Source organism: Neomonachus schauinslandi, chromosome 6 (assembly GCF_002201575.2).
Source record: "Neomonachus schauinslandi chromosome 6, ASM220157v2, whole genome shotgun sequence".
NCBI classification, from domain to species: domain Eukaryota; kingdom Metazoa; phylum Chordata; class Mammalia; order Carnivora; family Phocidae; genus Neomonachus; species Neomonachus schauinslandi.
This window is the reverse complement of record NC_058408.1, coordinates 35,679,352-35,699,343: the sequence shown is the minus strand read 5'-3', so window position 1 is coordinate 35,699,343 and position 19,992 is coordinate 35,679,352. Positions and strand designations below refer to the sequence as shown.

Here is a 19,992-nt window from a genome sequence, read left to right as displayed (position 1 = left end):
AGACTCCATGCCTCCCCTCAGCCAGAGCCAGCTCCATTAATGCCAGTTTACAAAGTTACTTGTCCCTACAGCCTGGCTCATAATCCACTACACACAAACTCGTCTCTTCAAGCTCAGAGAGACAGAGCAGAAAAATATGCAAACTTTGGCTTTCATAAAATAGGAGGTCAGAAGTCAGCGGTCCTCCACCCAGAGTACCTACTGGTAATGACCTAAAAGTTGCTCAGGCAGTTTGGTCTCCTGCAACCTAAGGGGTCCAGAAGGCACTTATGTTTTCAATCCCAAACACTCTCAAGCCCTCAACAACACCTTCTCAGGTCCCCCTGCTATTTTTCAGAACCATTTCTAGCTTTAAACATTTTTACTCACACTTTATTTTTAAATGCCTGGCATCTCCTAGAATACCTGAGAATTTCTTTGTGGAATTTTGTGGGAATAGCGTAGTCTTCCCATTAGTGGGAAGTTACCTTTAACCTCTGGGTTTTATGGGTCTCTTTTCAAAGGATGTTGGTATTATATTGGACGGCCTCCTCACCTCCATTTAGAATATGTGATTAGCAAAGTCTGAACCCCTAAAAATGCTACTGAAATGTGAACATAATCTTAGAGATGAAAGTTATAGAAGCCCTGCTGTTTAGAAGCTTTCCCACATTCTCTTCTAGGACAATTCCTCTGCATTAATTAACTGTGGGGAACCAAAAAATTCAGTGTTAAAACGTTTCCCTTTCTGGTGCTCTTAGCTATATTGTGCACGTTTCGCAGACACCTACACAAAGATACATAGTAACGAGCAACAAAGCAGCAGAGCTGAATCTTCACATTAAAAATGTGGGGACTGGACCAAAGAGCCTCCACCTGACAGCATGCTAGGAAAGCCTGCATCAAGCAGATTGGGGGGGGGTGGCGGGGGAGAGTCAGAGTGCAGGGGGTGGGGGGAGCTCTGCCATTTACTGGTAGAGGAACTTGAGTGGGTCAAACCTCTTAGATAGGTTTCCTCACAGGGTTATTGAATTAAAATTTAATGTAAAATGCTTATCTAAGGCCTGGCACCAAGTAAGTGCCCCCAAAATATTAGCTATGATCTGTCCAACAGGTCCAGTTAGTGAATTTAATTCATCAGAAGCCTACCTCACCAGAGCTCTGGTTTTCTTCCTGATCTGATGAAATTTCACGGACCCTCCGTGTGGCGTGGTCATCCCACCTGCTGCCAGGCTTCCCTCAGCAGAAGGGCATCCCCAGAGCTCTCACTCAGGTCTCACGTGTTGTCCACACCCAACCCAACCCCAGGCCACCCCGACAGCAAACAAACTGTTGGCCCCCCCTTGGGGGTCACCTGGACAGCCTTCTGCCCAGCATCTCTTCTTCACCACGTCTTTGCTTATCCCCAAGGGAATGATATGCATATTCCCACTTGTCTTGTTTCATCACTCACAATCCCAGGAATGCCACCTCAAAACACCACCACACAGACACTCACATGTCATCCTTAACATCTTTCTTCCCTACGCCTCTCTTTTCAGCTCTTGCCCACCTATCTCAAGAAAATTCCTCTCCCCAGTGCTTTCTTCTGTATTCATTTCAGCTGTGCCTTCAGAAAGCAAATCAGAGTAGATCTGTTTAAAGGATTCAATGACCCAACAGTATCAAAGAAAAGGCAAGTTGGACACTGGGGAATATAACTAGAACTTTTAAGTGTCCAAATCCATACAGGTTCCTAAACACTCAGAAAATTCTCAAGTTTCTATTTTTCGTTCTCTAAACAAGCATGCTCTTCTTTAGGGATAGGCTATCATGATAAAAATCAAAGAGGTCCTTACTCAAATGTGTAAGTAATGCTTCTTTTCTGTTGTTTATGCACAGATCCCCTCCTGCAACAGCATTATCAGCTTAGTGGGTATCTGCGAGACAGCCCAGAAACTAATCACCATTTGTAAATTACTTCTACAGGAAAAGCCAACAGATAGGAGCATAGCCTGTGTTTAAGTAAATGCCTACCTGATTAATCTACGTAACTGAGGCTGTACCATTGACCTGTGAGAGCTAAGAAGAGATGCCAGGATGTGTGATGGGAAAGGGATGGGTCTGAGAAGTCTGCCGCCTTAGTGGGAATACTGGTCAGGACTGTGAAGAAGTACAAATGTAGATAGTGGAGGGGGAGGGAGAGCAGGAGTCATGTGGCAGAGGGTCTTAAACATAAAGTATTACAAGTTTGGATTTGATTTGCTGAAGAAACCTCAGGCTTATGAGCCAGTACATTTAACTATTTGAATGCAGCTTCAGGAAGAAGCCCTTTGACAGTGTGGTAATCTAGAGGCAGGAAGGGCAGCAATTCGGGAGGAAGTAGAGAGAAAGTGCTAGAACCAAGCAACACAAAGAAAAATTAAGTCCTTCCTGGACAGGAAACCAGTCCAGGAAGCAGTAGGATTGAAAAAGAAGAAAACAATAACAGCAACTCCAAAGCTGTAAGATCACAGTATCTCAAAGCTAAATGTTATTGACAAGAGTAGAATATTTGAGGTAAATGAAGACAAAGAGAGAGAAAGTACATTTAATATTAGGTGTTGGAAGGAAATCATAGCAGGTTCCTCTGGGATCAAAGGGAAAGAAGTCAGACTGGAGTAACAAGGAATTTTACCTACATATTGGGGTGTAAAAGCCCCTGAGGCTGGGTATTTCAAAAAAGTATTTATCTGGGGATTACAGAACTCAAGAGGCCCACAGAATAAAATCCTAGCTGTAAAATGGCAGCTAACAGTTTTTTCCATACTGAAGAAACATACATTTGCATTTACTTTGTGATTTAACACTCCACCTGCTTTCAAAGATATCATCTACTCTACTCCTCACCAGGAGGGCTAACAGTTAGCTCTTTTTCAGGAATCAGAATCCTGCTCAGGGAAAGCCAGCGATCTGCCCAAGCACACAGAGAAGCCAGTGATGGGGCAAAAACCAGAACCCAATTTCCCGGCTCCCACTCTTTCACAGGCAGAAATTCTGCTCCTTAGTCTTGGCAGAGAAGCACAGCTCACTATGCCAAAGCCAAAAATGTGCATAAACATAACTTCTGTAAGATGCTCTCCCCCAGCAATTTCCAATATCACTTCAAATGTATCTTTATTTTTGATGCATGCTACAAATGGATTCCAACACTTCCATTTTAAATGTTTTCTACTGCTTGGTCTTGATATATCCAGTGTGAATGAGCTATAACCACACCCCAACATGTACTAGAGGACTTTCAAAACAGCACTCAGCACTGAGCTAATAATCCTTAGGTACCAGCATCATCATTGTTACTTCTACCAATTAACGGTTGCTCAATGTCCTAAACTGAAATTTTCCTCTACTTAGTTTTCTTATACTTTAGTAACAACTGTACTATAATAAGTGCTATTTATAGGCTACTTATGCCAAGCAAGCACTTTACAAGTATTATCTCATTTAATCTTCATAACAACTTTTTAAGGTTGGTACTTTTGGTACCCTCATTTAACACAAAAGAAAACCAAAGCCCAGAAAGGTCAAGAAATTTGCCCCAGATCACACAGCTGATAAGCAGCAGAGCTTAGCTTCAGACCCACCAAGTCTAACTCCAGAGCCTTCCCTCAGCCACCTCCCTATTCTTACGAGATTCATTTTTTTCAATGTCTATGATGAAATCAATCCATTAGGAAAGCTAGAAGTTATACAAGCTACATACAAGCAAAAGAAAATTTTAAAGTTCTGTGTAATTTAGATACTCCCTAGAAAGAAAATTTGTAAATCAACTAGATATAATCAAAACACACATGAACCAGCTAACTCATACTTCCCTTAAAAGATTGACTGAAGACGACAAACTAAACCAATTTACTCAGATATAAGAAGGGAAAGTCAGCAGTTACATAGAGATAAGGGCAGAGTAAAATTGAAATAATTCTAAATTTAGGAACAAATGAACACTCTGGAAATCACAAAGTAATAAAAGCAAAAAGAGCACACGTACACTGAACTGACAATGGCTTTGAAGAGAAGCAAAGAGTAGGGCGATATTCTAGCACATTTGGAAAAATTAGGAGACTTGCTCCTTTCTAGGGTCCAATTTGATGAAACAAACTTATTTTGCAGAATACAAATTGGAGGACTCTCACGAGGAAATCCAAATCCAGACACACTGTGTCCTCTCACGTCAGTTTTCTCCAAACCCTACTCAGGAGTCTTACGAAGAGTCGTCTTCTTTTACTCTGTAAGACTAACAAAAAACACTTCTCCAAACCCAGAAAGGCTTCACTAACACGCAGCGATGATTGGGTGGGTTGGAGGAGGTCCGCTGGACTGGGCAGAATGTCTAATTACAGAATATTTTACAATACCTGCACGACTTCCAAACATGCACCAAAATATCATGTATCAGTCATGTCTCACTGCACCATAAACCACCCCAATACACAGTGGCTTAAAACAACAAAGATCCGTTTTCTTCGTGATTCTGTGGGATGGCGATGTGGGCCATTCTCCTGATCTTACCTGGCACCACTCTCGTAACTAAGTCACCGCACAGCTCAACAGGGACTGGAGGGGCCAAGAGGACCTCACCCCCGCCTAGCAGCTTCTCCTCTAGGCAGGTCTGACCCTTCACAGCACAGTGGCTTCCGGGGTTCAAAAGAACAAAGACAGAAGGGGCAAGGTCTCTTAAGGACCAGGCTCCAGAATTCACAGAACACTTTGTTGGTCAAAAGACCAGTCCAGGGCGCCTGGGTGGCTCAGTTGGTTAAGCGACTGCCTTCGGCTCAGGTCATGATCCTGGAGTCCCAGGATCGAGTCCCGCATCGGGCTCCCTGCTCGGCAGGGAGCCTGCTTCTCCCTCTGACCCTCCCCCCTCTCATGTGCTCTCTCTCTCTCATTCTCTCTGTCTGAAATAAATAAATAAAATCTTTAAAAAAAAAAAAAAAAAGACCAGTCCAGATCCAAGCAGGAAGAGAAGAGTGATTCCATCTCGTTACGAGAGAGCACAGCAAGGGCACCTTCAAAGGGGGCAGCGACACAGCCTACCACTCCAGTATGTGAGAGTCACTAATACATAAATCCTAGAAAGTTACTGGGAAAACTGCAGTTCACAAGGGAGCTTTAGTACATAAAATGTCACAAAGGTTGTTTATTTGTATATGAAAAAAATAGTTATGTCCCCCAGGACAGAATTTCAAAATCAGTAAGGACCCTACTGTCATCTGATCTAATCTCTAGCCAGTTTGGGAATTTCTTTTACAATAACCTACCTGACCATTTCCAGTAACATCAAGAGGCAGAGAAACTTTTTCTAAGCAGTTCTGATTATTATCCTGTTGTTTCCTCAAACTGAGTCAAAAACTGCCCCCCTCTATTTTTTAAAAGCTTTCTGCCACTAGTCCAATTGTACCTTCTGGAACTAAAGGCATGGAGGCAGGGTAATGCGATTATTTAGAGATGGCTGTGGAGCCAAAGTTTGAATCCCAGCTTTGCTACTTCCTAGTTGTATGCCCTAAGACAAGTAGCATAACCTCTCTATGCCTCAATTTCCTTATGTATAATCAGGGATAACAGAGGGTTGCTGTAAGGATCAGATGAACTTACAAAGTGATAGAACAGTGCCTTGGGCACAGTAAGTTCTAAAATTCTATTCTTTTTGTTTTTAATGTTATTGCTATTATACTAAAAAGGCTTAATTATTCTCTCCAATAATACTCCTTCAAATATTTAAAGATAATTAATGCCACACACTCCATCCCAAGCCCTCTTCCAGGACAAACATCCATGATTTCTTCTACCATTTCTTCAGTGACCTAGTTCCTAGACCCTTTACCATTCAGTCAGTTGTCTTTATAGTATAGGTATCTAGACCTGAACCTAAAACTCCAGATTTGGCAGAGAGTACGGCAAGACCATCACTTCTATTCTTCCAGAAACTGTACTTTAAATAATGAAATCTAGATGCAGTTCTTCATTCAACAAGTATCAGTGAGCTCCTACTGAGATTCAGGGAACTGTGTTATTTGTGAAGATAAAATATAAAATCCCATCTGGGAAAGCCCCCAAATAGGGCTCTCCCAGAAATGTCCATGTGTTAATCCCTGGAACCTATAAATACAGTTCCTTACAGAGCAAAGGGATTTTGCAGCTGTCATTAAGATGGGGACATTATCCCTGATTATCTACATAGGCCCAGTACAATCACAAGGGTCCTTCTGGGAGGGTCCGAGACAGAGAAAATGGGATAATGAAAGCAGAGATTAGCGTAGTGTGCTCTGAAGATGATTGAAGAGACCACAAGCAAAGAATTGAAGGCAGCATCAAAAGGCAACAACAAAAAAGTCTGCCCTAGAGCCTACAGAACTTCTGACCTCCAGAACTGCATGATAATAAACTTGTGTTGTTTTAAGCCACTAAGTTTGTAGTAATGTGTTACAGAAACAATAAGAAACTAACATACCACACCTGCCTGGTGGGAGAAAAGTAACTAAAAGGGTTTACATAAAAAAATAAAATCAGAGTATTTTTAATCCAACTGTTACAAAACTTAAATTGTAAGAAAATTAAATCTAAAACAAAATTTTGTATTCAGTTAGCACCTTGACATTTTTTGGCTTCCACCTCACACTGATAACAGTCTTAATATCAAACAAAGCTCTAGGTCTTTTTATACAAACTGCCATTAAGCCAGACCTCTGCTATTAAAGAGCACCGGAAAGGAGTCACTTTTATAAGTCCCTAATTCACAAAAGCTACTGATGTGCTATTATACTGTCTCCCACGAAAATGCTCAACCTACTTTAAGCCTTTTTAATCACCAGGAATCATGCCAACTACATCTTACACTCCCCAGATTAGGGGCATCTGAATGAACCAAAGATTTTATAATATACTATTTTAAGTAAACTTTGTATTAAAATGTACTTAAACTTAAAAAAAATTAAGACTTTCAAAAAGCAGATTCACTCCAGTCATTGCCACTCAGATTAAAAATTGAGTGCCTCAAAAGTCCCCTAGCCTGATTTCTATCATCTTATTCATTGTGCCTGTTTTTGAACTTCATATAAATGGAATCACATAGCACTTACTCTGTTGTGTCTACCTTTTTATTCAGCTCTATGCGAGGCTCATCCACATTGTATGTGAGACAATAAACTGTTCATTCTCATTACTAAAGAGTAGTCCATTGTATAAACTATGCAGTTATCCATTCTACTACTGATGAACATATGGGTTGTTTCCAACTTGGGGCCATTTTGAATAATAGTGTTCTGTACACTCACTGACATGAGTTTCAGTGCCCATATGCCTTTACTGTTGTGTTTATCCAAGAATGGAGTCATAGGAGAGATCTATGTCCAGCTTTACTAAATGATAGTAAATGATACACCAATTTCCAGAACAGCTGCATCAGCAATGTATGAGAGTTCCAGTTTGCCCATAACCCAACCAGGACAGGTATCCCCCACTTTCTGAAAGCTCAGGTTATGCCACTTCACTTTTTACAAAAGACCTACTTTCGTGGCTATTTTTGTTAACCAAAAGAAATGCGAAGATTTTCACTTTTACAAAAAAAAAAGGGGGGCGCAAGAGGAGAAGATGGCGCTCAATATTTGTTTTGCAGCCAGTCCTTAAGGAGGCAGCACACATCCCAAGCAGAGGAGTGGCCCCGAGCTCCTTCCCGGGGAACTACACTGAGGATCTCAGCATCACATCACCAGAGACCCTGAACAGTGTCTGTGAGTATCTGTGCTTAGTCTTCATTTATTCTCCGCATCTACCAGCGAGATGTATCCTAAGATATTAGAAAAGCTTAAGAGCGGTTATTTTTGGGGTCTGGGAATGCTCAAAAATTTTCCATATAAATTAATGGTAATTGCTTCTTTGCTTCACACCATTTCTGCTTTCGAAAGATTTCACGGGAATGCTCTGCTTTTGGAGAGCAGGGGAAGCCTGTATATACTTAGCACTCACTCTGGTGACTATATAGTGGTAGCCCATTCTCACTTTAATTTGCATTTTCCTAATTACTGATGAGGTTAACCGTCTTTTCATGTGTTTAAGAATTTGGATATCTTCTTTTAGGAAGTAACTTGCCCATTTTTCTATTGGGCTGTCCATTTTTTTTAATGATTTGTGGAAGTTGTTTCTACATTGTGGGTAGGATTTCTGTATTGGATATATGTATTACAAATATCTTCACCCATTCTGTAGCTTGCTTCCCACTCTCCTTATGGAACCTTTAAATGAACAGAAGTTCTTACCAATCTTGTTCCTTTATAATTAGTTGCTTTTTGTGTTCTGTTCAATAAAATTTTGGCTGTCCCTAGGTAATAAAGATATTTTACTTTGCTTTCTTCCACAAGCTTTATTATTTCAGCTTTCACATTTAGGTGTGTAACATATCTTAATATTTGTATATGGGATGAGGTAGATGATCAAGATCCATCTTGTCCACATGGAGATCCAGTTGGCCCAGCGTCATTTACTGAAAGGGCCATCGTTTCTCCAGTGCACTATGGTGTCACTTTTGGCACAAACCACACATACATGTGAGCCTGATTATGGATTCTCAGTTCCATGGTCTATCTAGCATTGCGCCAATACCATATTAGCATATTATGTATTGATCTAGTCATCCGAATTTGCTTTTTCTTAGATTTAGAATTTCCAAATAAATTTTAGAATTGGCTCATCAACTTCTATTTTTGAGAAGACATCCGCTGGGATTATGATTGGGATTGTACTAAATCTATAGTCTTATTTGCAGAGCAATGACATACCCTCCATTTTTTAAATCTTTAATTTCTGCCAATAATGTTTTAGCTTGCAAAAAGTTTTTATCATGAATCGGTGTTGAATTCTGTCAAAATATTTTTCCCTTTTATGTGTATGTGGTTAAATTACATTTGATTTTCTGATATTCGCCAAATTTTCCCTCCCTAGAATAAGTCCAAATTGGTCATGGTTTAGTCTCCTTTTTATAGACTGTTAGACTTGATTTACCAATACATCACTGCTAAGACTTTCACGTATTTTTTGTGAGCCTGTAATTTTCTTGTAATGTCCTCATCAAGCTTTAGTAACAAGCTTATGCTGGCCTCATAAGAGAAGTCAGGGAGTGTTTCCTCTTTTTCAATTTTTAAATGGACTATTTCCCTTACAAAACCATGTAGGCTTGGAAATTTTGCTTTGGAAAGGATTTTAACTACAAATTTAATTTCTTTAATAGATACAGGACTATTCTCCTTTTCTAGTTCCTATGTCTTAGTTAAGGGGTTTTATTTTTTTTTAAGTGTCCATTTCATCTGAATTTTCCAACATATTACCAAAATTGTTCACGATAACATCTTAAAATCTTTTAAATGTCTGTGGGATATATATATTGATAACACCTTTTTCTTCTCTGGCACTGGTAATATACTCCATTAAGGTTCATTCCCACTCTCAAAAAAAAAAAAAAAAAAAGAGTTCTCCTGCACTATGTGACACAGAGCCATTATCACAAAAATACTCTCCAGCAGAATTATCCACAGAAGGAGCAGAGCAAGTAGAGTATATAAACAATCCAGCAATTCCCTCTCAACAGCTTTTATCACCAGAAATAACTGAACCTGAGTAAAAGGAGATACTAACTGAAATAGAAGGAAACAGGTATTTGTAATGCTCTAGGGTGGCCAGCAAGTACTCAGAAGAAAACCAGAAGAAAAACAACCACTAAGTAGAGTTTGTAACCTAGGATACCCACCCCTCCACCCCCAAGGCATCCGTAGGTAGAATTCAGGGGGCCATAAACCTATAAATGCTCTCATACAGCTTTATTTTCATGAACCTCTAAAATGAATGTAGAATTTATTATAAATATGGACAACAAACATTACTAGAAGGAGCAGTTCTGGCAACTTTGTCACCAATTGAAGTCAGATACTTTCCTTACACAGTGCAGCTGTTGCAAATACTGGGAAATATCATTTACATGGGCATCGCTACTTCGAAATTATGAGTTATTTGATATAGCACTGAATTTTGTTACTTAATGCATTAATAAAAACAAAATACTCTTTCCACAAATTTGGGGGTTTGTTACACTATTCTGATAATTGTGTTTCAATGTAATTTGTAACTATTTTTTTAATGCCTTTTAAAAATTGGCTTCCCCAGACTCCAAAGAGGTCCATGTGTGTGTACACACACACACACACACTCTCTCTCTCTCTCTCTCTCTCTTAAAAACCCTACAAGGAATCAAGGCAAGAGAAGGAACTCCAAAGCAACAATTAAAGAGCACCTCCCCTTGGCCAGGCCCTGAGCTGCAAGCAGGAAACACTAATAAGGCCTAGGCTGTCTAGTTCTGATGTTACCTACAGAGTTCCTACCACCATGTAGCCTCCCACGATGACTGCTCCCTCCAGAGACTCAGCCTTGACCCTAAGTTAGTCTATCTAACCTGCTTCCCAAGGAGGGAGCAAAATAAATAGTAGATACAGCAAAGGCTTTGATCCAGAAAAGGGAGTGTAAAACTCAGCCCTGAAACTTACTAGTTTGTGCCTTTAGCATCTCCTCTCTTTTTTCCCTATGAAAGGGGATAACACCACCTACCCTCCCCCGTGATTGTAAGGTTTAGATATAATGGGTCCAAAGCACCTGACAAGCACATCATCCTTAATATTAGTTGAATCCTTCAGGCCAGAACTGACTGTCCTTATTCTATACTAATCACAGTTAGGGACTGCCACAGAGAAAAAAGGGAGAAGAATTCTAGGAAAGATGGAGCATGAAGAATGGAAGGAAAAAACAAAACAAAACTGTACTTGTTCTTCAAATTCCAGTATAAGAACCATCACCTCCTCAGTGAAGCCTTCCCCTCCTGTTCCGACAGCACTTTATCAAGTAAGCACTTGATAGCACCTATGTGCTTAGCTCTGAGAGTGAATGAATGAATGAGGAATACCACACCGAAAGAGACAGAAACAGCGAGTCTCATCCCCATAAAATGCAAACCACCAAGGACGCCAACCCCTAGCAGGACTGCTCTGATCCAAAAGCCATGAACCAAGGAAGCGGCACATTTCTTAACACCAAGGCCGGAGACCGGTGCCACCTGCAGGCTAGACTTTGAAGAAAAGAGGGCAACTGAGTCTGAAGAGTAGAAAGCAAAATAAATAACTTCGGGGGTCACTGGAGCCGCAGCAGTAGGACCGGCGCACTTCTGACACCGCCCAGGGGACCAGCGGAAACTGGGGACCAAGCCCGGGGAGAGGCCGCTGGCCGGGGCGTGCGCGGACTCGGCCCGGCCTGCGGGAGCCCGGCCACCTCGCCCGGAGCGCGGCCCGGCGCGGGGCGCACGGCCCTTTGTCTCCACGGCGGGACCCGGCACCTCCTCTGCCCCGCCCCCCGGGCGCGCACGCAGGAGCCGGGGTAGGAAACGGAAAGCGCCTGGAGAATTTCTGGTTCTCAAGCGAGTACGCCACGAAAAGTCCGCACTTAACCTCCCCGGGACCCGCTACGGCCCCGGCTACCAACCTCCGGGCTGTCCCGGGCAGCGACCGCGGCGTTCACGCGCGCCACGAGTCCCCAACAACCCTCTCGGCACTTCCGAGTCCCGGCGGCGGCGGCGGCCGGCTTCCCGGGAAGCCGCCCTCTTCCCCGGGAGTGGCGGTTGGAGGACCGGCCCCGCGCGCGTGCTCGGAGCGCGCCGCCGCCGCCGCGCCCGCGCGCTCCCGGCTCCCGGCGGCCCGGCTCGGAAGCGGGTGGCACTGCGGGAGCTGGCGGCGGGCCTGTCGGCGCCGGGGGTGTGGGGCTCCGGCGGGCTGGGGGCCACCCCCCGGCCTCCCTCGCTCGCCCGCGCCGGGGCTCCGGGTTTCTCCGCTGAGCGGCGCGCCGGCCTCTCCCCCATCCGTTTGCTAGTTGCAGGCCCGGGGCTGCCCCGCACGTTCGGAGCGGAAGTCACCTGAAACTCCAGGTGGGCTCTAACTCCAGCCCAGTGGTCCCCACGGACGCTCTGGAGGCGAGAGGACGTAGCCTGGTGGGGTGGAAGGAAGGCGGGCTTTGCGGCGGGCTGCTTGACCGGCTTGCCGCGTGAACTTAGCCCCTGGGAGCCTCCCTGCCCTCCTCCGTCAAGCGGAAATAAGCTTCCCTGCTTTCCTCGAGAATTCAGAGTGCAGACCGAATGGGATGAACGTTATCACCTGTAAAGCAATTTACAGAGATTATCACCACTGCAAAATGTGTACCAGTGATTTCGAATGGGTTGTAAAAAGTGGAAGTGACTTCGGCTGAGCGCTGTTACTCAGAGGACGCCGAGCCTGCCAGAGTTCCACAGACCTACCTGAGCCAGACAATCACCTGGCCTCTTGTTAAAACCAGAGGCATCTGGATCCCTCTTCAAACCAAAGTGATCAGACTCCCCAGGGGAGGGTTGTCTCAGGTGGTTCTATGATCAGGTCAATGTGGATAACTCTGCCTTAGGCAGCAGGAAAACAGAGAGGCTCTAAATTTAATCCAGCCGTCACTGAAATAGTCCAGGAGATTATCTTTCTGATTGCTAATTTCTCTGAGAAATCAGAGCATAAACTCTCTGAGAAAAGAACTATCTTCTCTTTCAGCTCTCACCATCCCCACTCCCACCGCCTAGTACAGGATGGTGTTAATAAACGAGCTCCAAGTAGAAGTGCCAGATGTATCAAATAAAAATACAGTGCCCAATTAAAATTGAATTTCAGGGGCGCCTGGGTGGCTCAGTTGGTTAAGCGACTGCCTTCGGCTCAGGTCATGATCCTGGAGTCCCGGGATGGAGTCCCGCATCGGGCTCCCTGCTCGGCAGGGGGTCTGCTTCGTCCTCTGACCCTCCCCCCTCTCATGTGCTTGCTCTCTCTCATTCTCTCTCTCTCAAATAAATAAATAAAATCTTTAAAAAAATATATCTTTAAAATTGAATTTCAGATGAATAATACTTTCGTAGTATCAGTATGGCACATGCAATATTTGGGATATACTTACACTGAAAAAAAGTATTAGTTGTTTATCTGAAATTCAATTTTAATTGGGCATCCTGTATTTTTTTCCGGGAACCCTCAGCCTCGCAGAGGGAGTGACAGAGTAACAACTCGGCTCAGGTAGTGGCAGACTCAGGGATAGGAATGAGATAACAGTTCCTACCTTATTTCTAAATGACACTAGTGGACAATAATGTAGGTTCACTGTCATTTACACTTAACCCCTTTCTACACAAACAACATAGTCACCTGAAAACAAACAAAAATAAAGGCAGATATAATCACAGGAACATTAGAAACATCAATTAAATAAAAACAGTCAAAATGTAAAGAGACGCAATAGACTAGGAAAAGTATTTGCAGGCACTATCATGAAAAGTGTTATTTATTGTTATATATGGATTAAATATGAAAACGTTAGAAGCCAGCTTCAGATGAGCAAGACACATGAATAAAGAATTCAATAAAAAAAATAGTTGGGATACACAATTAGGAAACATACTGCAGAAAGCTTAAAGAAGTGCAAAGTGAAATAAGAACATATGATGTTCATATACAAAGTTGGCAGAAGTTAATAAATAACATTAAAGGGGTACCTGGGTGGCTCTGTTGGTTAAGCATCTGACTCTATGTCGGCTCAGGTCATGATCTTAGGGTCCTGGGATCAAGTCCAGCATCCAGCTCTGTGCTCAGTGAGCAGTTGGCTTGAGATTCTCTCCCCCTCCCTTTTCCTCCCCCCTCTGCTCCTCCCCCTGCTTGCATGTGCACGCTCTCTCCCTCTAAAATAAATAAAATCGTTTTTTAAAAAAGTAACTAACTTCGTTTTAAAAAAAATAAAAATAAAAAATAAATGGCATTAAAGACTGGCAAGTGTGATAGCACTCACACACAACTTCTTAGGTAGGTAAACAATTTGGCAATATCAAAACCCTTCAAATGTATCAAAATTCCTAAAACCTTTTGAACTCTATGACAATAAATCCAAAGGAAATTATCTGTAATGTAGAAAATACTCTTTATGAACAAAGATTTTAATTTTAACTTATATCATTTTAACTTATTTAATAACAAGGAAAATATACTATAATGTACCAAAATATACTATAATAAAGGGGAAAATATCCTGGAAACTCCTGAATTTTCCAAAAATAAAGAAGTAGAAATTAAACAAAAAATGTATACACTCTTCAGTCTATTAGATACACAGCCTTTCAAAATAATGGTTACTAATCACATGCAATATGACCAAACTATATCTTTTTTAAACCTGTGTGTGGAAAAATGACTGGAAATGACTGGAAAGGAAATAAAGTTAAATTTGGGTGGTGGGAATTGCTTTATTTTTAATCTTTTCACATTTTTATTAAACACAAATTAATTTTATAACAGAAAATTAATGTGTTACCCCTGAAAAAAATAAAAAAGCTTTTCTTACCATAAAGTTAGTTTTATGGACCCTAGAATCTCACTTTTCATTATCATATACTGAATGCTGAGACTTTCTAAATATTAAAATCACCTTAAAACATTTTCCCTAAATATAAACACCTTAACAAACTCTGCACGTTATCTATTAGCCTAGGGACTATCCTTAGCAAATTCTTAGTCCTATGCTGAATTTGTCAACTTAGTCAATCACATAAGTATATGGTAATTAAAGTGCCTTAAGTATTTCTTAAAATTCAGCAAATCATATGAGGCCTTGGGTTTTTCTCCCGTCAGATTACATTCTGAAAGAGGACAAGCTTAATAGCATAAACTTTTTTTTTTGTAGTAAAATACACATATAACATTTACCATCTTAACCATTTTTTTTAAGATTTATGCATGCACTCATGCGCATGCCTGTGGGGGCAAGGGGAGGGGCAGAGGGTGAGGGAGATAGAGCATCTCCAGCAAACTACCGCCCCATCTTGAGCAGACTCCCCCCACCCAGCAGATTCCCCATTGAGCTTGAAGCCAGATCTCACTACCCTGAGATCACAACCTGAGCTGAAACCAAGAGTCAAATGTTCAACCCACTGAGCCACCCAGGTGCCCCCCAATCTTAACCATTTTTAAGGGTACAGTTCAGTAAGTGTTAAGTTCATTCACAGTGTCATGCAACTCCAAACTCTTCATCTTGCAACCCTGAAATTCTGTACCCATTAAATAATAACTCTCTACTACCCTCAGCCCCTGGCAACCACCGTTCTACTTTCTGTCTCTATGAATTTGACTTCCCTAGGTACCTCATATACATGGAATCATAGAGCATTTGTCCTTTTGTGAATGGCTTATTTCACTTTGCACAACGCCCTCAAGGCTTAGCCTTATTATAGGCTGTGTCAGAATTTCCTTCCTTTTTAGGTTGAATAATATTCCACTGTATGTATATACCACATTTTTAACCATTCATCTGTTGATAGACACTTGGGTTCTTTCTACCTTATGGCTGTTATGAATAATGCTTCTATGAACATGGGCATACAAATATCTCTTTTTGGATACTCTGCTTCCAATTCTTTTGGCTATATAACCAGAAGCAGAATTGCTGGATCATATAATAATTCTATTTTTCATTTTTTGATGAATCATCAGACTGTTCACCATAGCGGGGCACATTCCCACCAACAGTACACAGGGTTACAATTTCTCCACATCCTCACCAATACTGTTATTTTGGGTTTTGTTTGTTTTTTGATAGCAGCCATCCGACTAGGTGTGAGATAATATCTCATTGTGCTTTTGATTTGCATTTCTCTAATAATTAGTGATGTTGATGATCTTTTCTTGTGCTTATTGACCATTTACATGTCATCTTCTTTGGAGAAATGTCTATACAAGCCCTTGGCTCATTTTTTAATCAAATTGTTTGTCTTTTTGTTGTTGAGCTATAGTTCTTTGTAATTTGGGATATTAACCCCTTATCAGATATATGGTTTACAAATGTTTTCTCCTTTTCCGTGGGTTGCCCCTCCACTCTGTTGGTTGTGTCCTTTGATGCAGTGAAGTTTTTAATTTTGATGAAGTCCAATTTATGTATTTTTTTCCTTTGTTTGCCTGTGCTTTTGGTGTCATATCCAAGAAATCATTGCCAAATCTAGTGTTGTAAAGCTTTTCTCTTACGTTTGCTCCTAAGAGTTTTATAGTTTTAGTCCTTAAGTTTATTTTTTTTATTATTTTTTTTATTTATTTAAGTTTAGTTGTAAGATCCATTTTGAGTTAATTTTTGTATATGGCATAAGGTAAGGGTCCAAATTTATTCCTTTAAACGTGAATATCCAGTTTTCTCAACACCATTTGTTGAAAAGCCTAGACATCTTTTAAAGGCCAGGGTTTAGAGTGGGGGTGTTGTCTGGGTCTAAACACAAGGAGAAAAGTTGGGGTTACTTAGAAGAAGGGAGAAAAGAGGGGAGGATTTGTCCCCCCTCTCTTCAGTGCTTTACACACAGGCAGAAAAGTCTGGCTTTCAAAGATCTGTGCCTATTTCAAAAAAGAAGTATCAGGGTTCTGGGGCTTCCTGACTTGAACCTGGAGCAGCCAGCCCTGCAGCCAGAAGGCCAGAGCTGCCTTCCCTTGGAAGCCTTCTGTGAAGCCAGAGAGAATCCTTCCTGGAGTTGAGAAGCAATCCGAGGCTAAAGAATATTGACCAAAATTACTGATAATTGAGGTTTTAAAAAGAAAACTAATTTGTGCCTTGGTATTGTATTTCTTTAAGAACAAATATATCAAAATTAGTATGTAAATGGTCAGTCACTCTTTATGCCATTATTTTAATCCCAAATTATTAATCAGGTGCCCGCCCTGGGCATGTTTTCTCTCTGGTCCTCCGAGTTCATGGTGGCCTGAGTATCTCAGCAGGGCTCTCTGTCTAGACAGATGGCCCTGAGCACCTGGTAACCACTCTCCCCACTGCAGGGCTGGTGCTTAGGAAGGATTAACCAGGCCAACTCTTCTTTGTACATTCAATGATGACTTAACCATAGAAATAATATCCATTGAACAGAGGCACAAATAATTGTTAAGACTTAATTGACGAAGGCTTAAAGGTAAAGGACAGAATTTCTAATCATGAAGTTTGAGGCACAGGCAATAATGTAGAGCTATTCAGAAGCATTAAAGGCCTTCCTAACCCTCACCACTGGGCACAAGCTCTCATCTGTTCTACCTATGAGGATGTTGGCGCTGGTTCATGGTGATCCTCAGTAGTCAACACTGAACTAGCCTTTATTTGTCCAACATCTACTTGATGCACAGCAAAAAAACTAAATACTGGGAGAGATATTTTTTTTAATGAAAAAAAAAAAAAAAACTTGTCTTATAGAAAGTTGCAGCCTAGCTGGGGATTCACCAAGTACACACAAAACAACTAGCAAACAATAAGCACATTTGAAAGAATATAGTTCAAACTACCCATATATGCCCAAGAATGCAGTCATACCAATAGCCTAAACAAGGCAGAGCACAATTCAATGTCACCTTCTCCAAGAAGACTTCCCTGACCACTCTGGCAAAATTAACCCCTGCCACACTTTCCATTCCATTGCATTATTCTTTTATGTTCTCCTATAACACTACCACTCTCTGAACTTCTCTTGTTTTTTTTAACATATTTATTATTTAAGTCAGCATTATTCAGACTACTTGCAAGACATAATATATTAGTAGGTTGTAAACTAAAGCTAATGGGTCACACCAGACTTAATTTTTTTAAACAAAATGTAACAGAGTAGAGGACAATAGAGAATAGAATATGATAGGACAGAACAGAAAATAGAAGAGGGGGCGCCTGTTGGTTAAGCGTCTGCCTTCAGCTCAGGTCATGATCCCAGGGTCCTGGGATCGAGCCCCATGTTGGGCTCCCTGCTCAGTGGGGAGTCTGCTTCTCCCTCTCCCTCTGCCCCTCCCCCCACTTGTGTGCTCTCTCTCTCCCCCTCTCAAATAAATAAATAAAATCTTTAAAACAATTTTCTTAAAAAGAAAATAGGATAACACACCACTGGATTTTTATTTTTATTTTTTTTTAAGATTTTATTTATTTATTTGACAGAGACACAGTGAAAGAGGGAACACAAGCAGAGGGAGTGGGAAAGGGAGAAGCAGGCTTCCTGCAGAGCAGGGAGCCCGATGCGGGGCTGGATCCCAGGACCCGGGGATCATGACCTGAGCCGAAGGCAGACGCTTAAGGACTGAGCCACTCAGGCACCCCACCACTGGATTTTTATTAAGAATTGTGAACTTTGTCAGAAATACGGTATCCAATTAGTGAACAGAACTAAGAGAGATAATGGAAGGTTATGACAAATATTAGCTGACTAATATGATAAAATTATATCTTCTAACAAACTGTCATTTGAGGGCGCCTGCGTGGTTCAGTCAGTTAAGCATCTGCCTTCGGCTCAGGAGTTCTGGGATCGAGTCCCACATGGGGCTCCCTGGTCAGCCGGGAGTCTGCTCCTCCTTCTCCCCCTGCCCCTTCCCTGGCTTGTGCTCTCTCGCTCACTCTCTCTCTCAAATAAATAAATAAAATCTTAAAAAAAACCCAAAAACTCTCATTTGATTTTCTGGTATATGATGTGAATTTGACCATCATCATACAGGACAATTAACAGTTTATATTTTATAGTAACATCAATCAGACTTCATCATAAAGCATTTTTTTTCTGAAAAGACATTATCAAGTAAGATATGTTTCAGGTTTGCATCAAATGTACATTTCATGAAATTAGCATGAATTGTCCTTTCATGGGACTGCGCCTTACTGTTAGAAAAGTGAAAGAGAAGTGAAAATTAGAAGGATGCCTAAGTTCAACCTCCAGATATCTAGAACTATAAATGTTGAGAAAATAGTAAGCTTCAACTTCATTGGAGGAGCATGCTGAAAAGAAAAAAGAGGATGCAAGACTTTACAAGGCAGGATATTTAAAATGTTTTCTCAGGGGCACCTGGGTGGCTCAGTCAGTTAGGGGTCTGACTCTTGATCTCAGCTCAGGTCTTGATCTCAGGGTTGTGAGTTCAAGCCCCGAGTTGGGCTCTGCGCTGGGCATAGAGCCTACTTAAAAAAATAAAATAAAGAATGAAATGTTTTTCATTGTGGAAATCCAACAAAAGTGACAAACTCCAATATATTATTTTGTAATGACACCTTCAAAATCAGTAGGACACTGAGAAACACAGCATACTGGACTTGTCAACAAGCCCCTCAAACATTTTTGGACAAAAAATTACTGGCACAATTTCTTAGTAGTTCCACAGACTGTTAATGACATTTAGCTGCATATTGTTCAGCAAAAGAGAGAATGGCTCATATAGATGTTGAAAAATTACTCATCTAATATGACTAGATTTGATATCTATGATTTTTAATGCTAAACTGGCTAGTAAAATTTACAATTCTGTGGTATAATACTATTTCTAGTTAAATCTGTGCTACTGCAGAAACTTTTAAAGCCATGCTTCCCATGTGGCTAAAATCCAGTATAGAACTTATGATCCATCCCAGAAAGAGTATGGATTCTGTGAGTAATTCAACTTTTCTAGTTTTTGCAAGATGACAAGGTGTGTGTGTGTGTGTGTGTTTAAATTTAACTTCACACACACTGGATCAGATATATTTACAAAACTGGAAAAAAATGCCTCATTGGTCAATATCTATTAAACTGGAAAAATAATAAAGGAACTACGAGTGACAGAGCCAGCAGAATGTCTAGAAAGCATAACAAAGCTATTAAAATTCTGTTAGAAGCTAGTAAAAAACACTGTGCTTAGGAAACAGCATCAATAGGAATTCAACTTGGCATCTCTAGAAACAATTCTGCTGAATTTCATGGAAGCGTTAGAAAAAAACATGGTGAAATTTGTTAAATTCATTAAAGAGAGCTCACTGAACAAAATATTGATATGTTTTGTTCGGTTTGGAGCAAACCAGACACTCGTGTTGAATCATACTGAAGTTCACTGATTGTCCTAAGGGGACCTAAGGGGAAGTATTAAGCAGAGTGAATAAACTCAGAAATGACAATAACGTTTT

At 41.1% G+C, this 19,992-nt stretch overlaps 1 protein-coding gene across 1 annotated transcript in view; it reads right to left on the bottom strand.

Annotated features, from left to right (window-relative positions):
• HHAT (hedgehog acyltransferase) overlaps nt 1-1,166 on the bottom strand; it is a 332,511-nt gene extending 331,345 nt beyond the window's left edge. The window contains exon 1 of the mRNA XM_044916357.1: nt 1,129-1,166. The gene's annotated coding sequence lies outside the window, so the exon portion shown is untranslated. The remainder of the gene's footprint in view (nt 1-1,128) is intronic.
• Nucleotides 1,167-19,992: the final 18,826 nt, after the last annotated feature.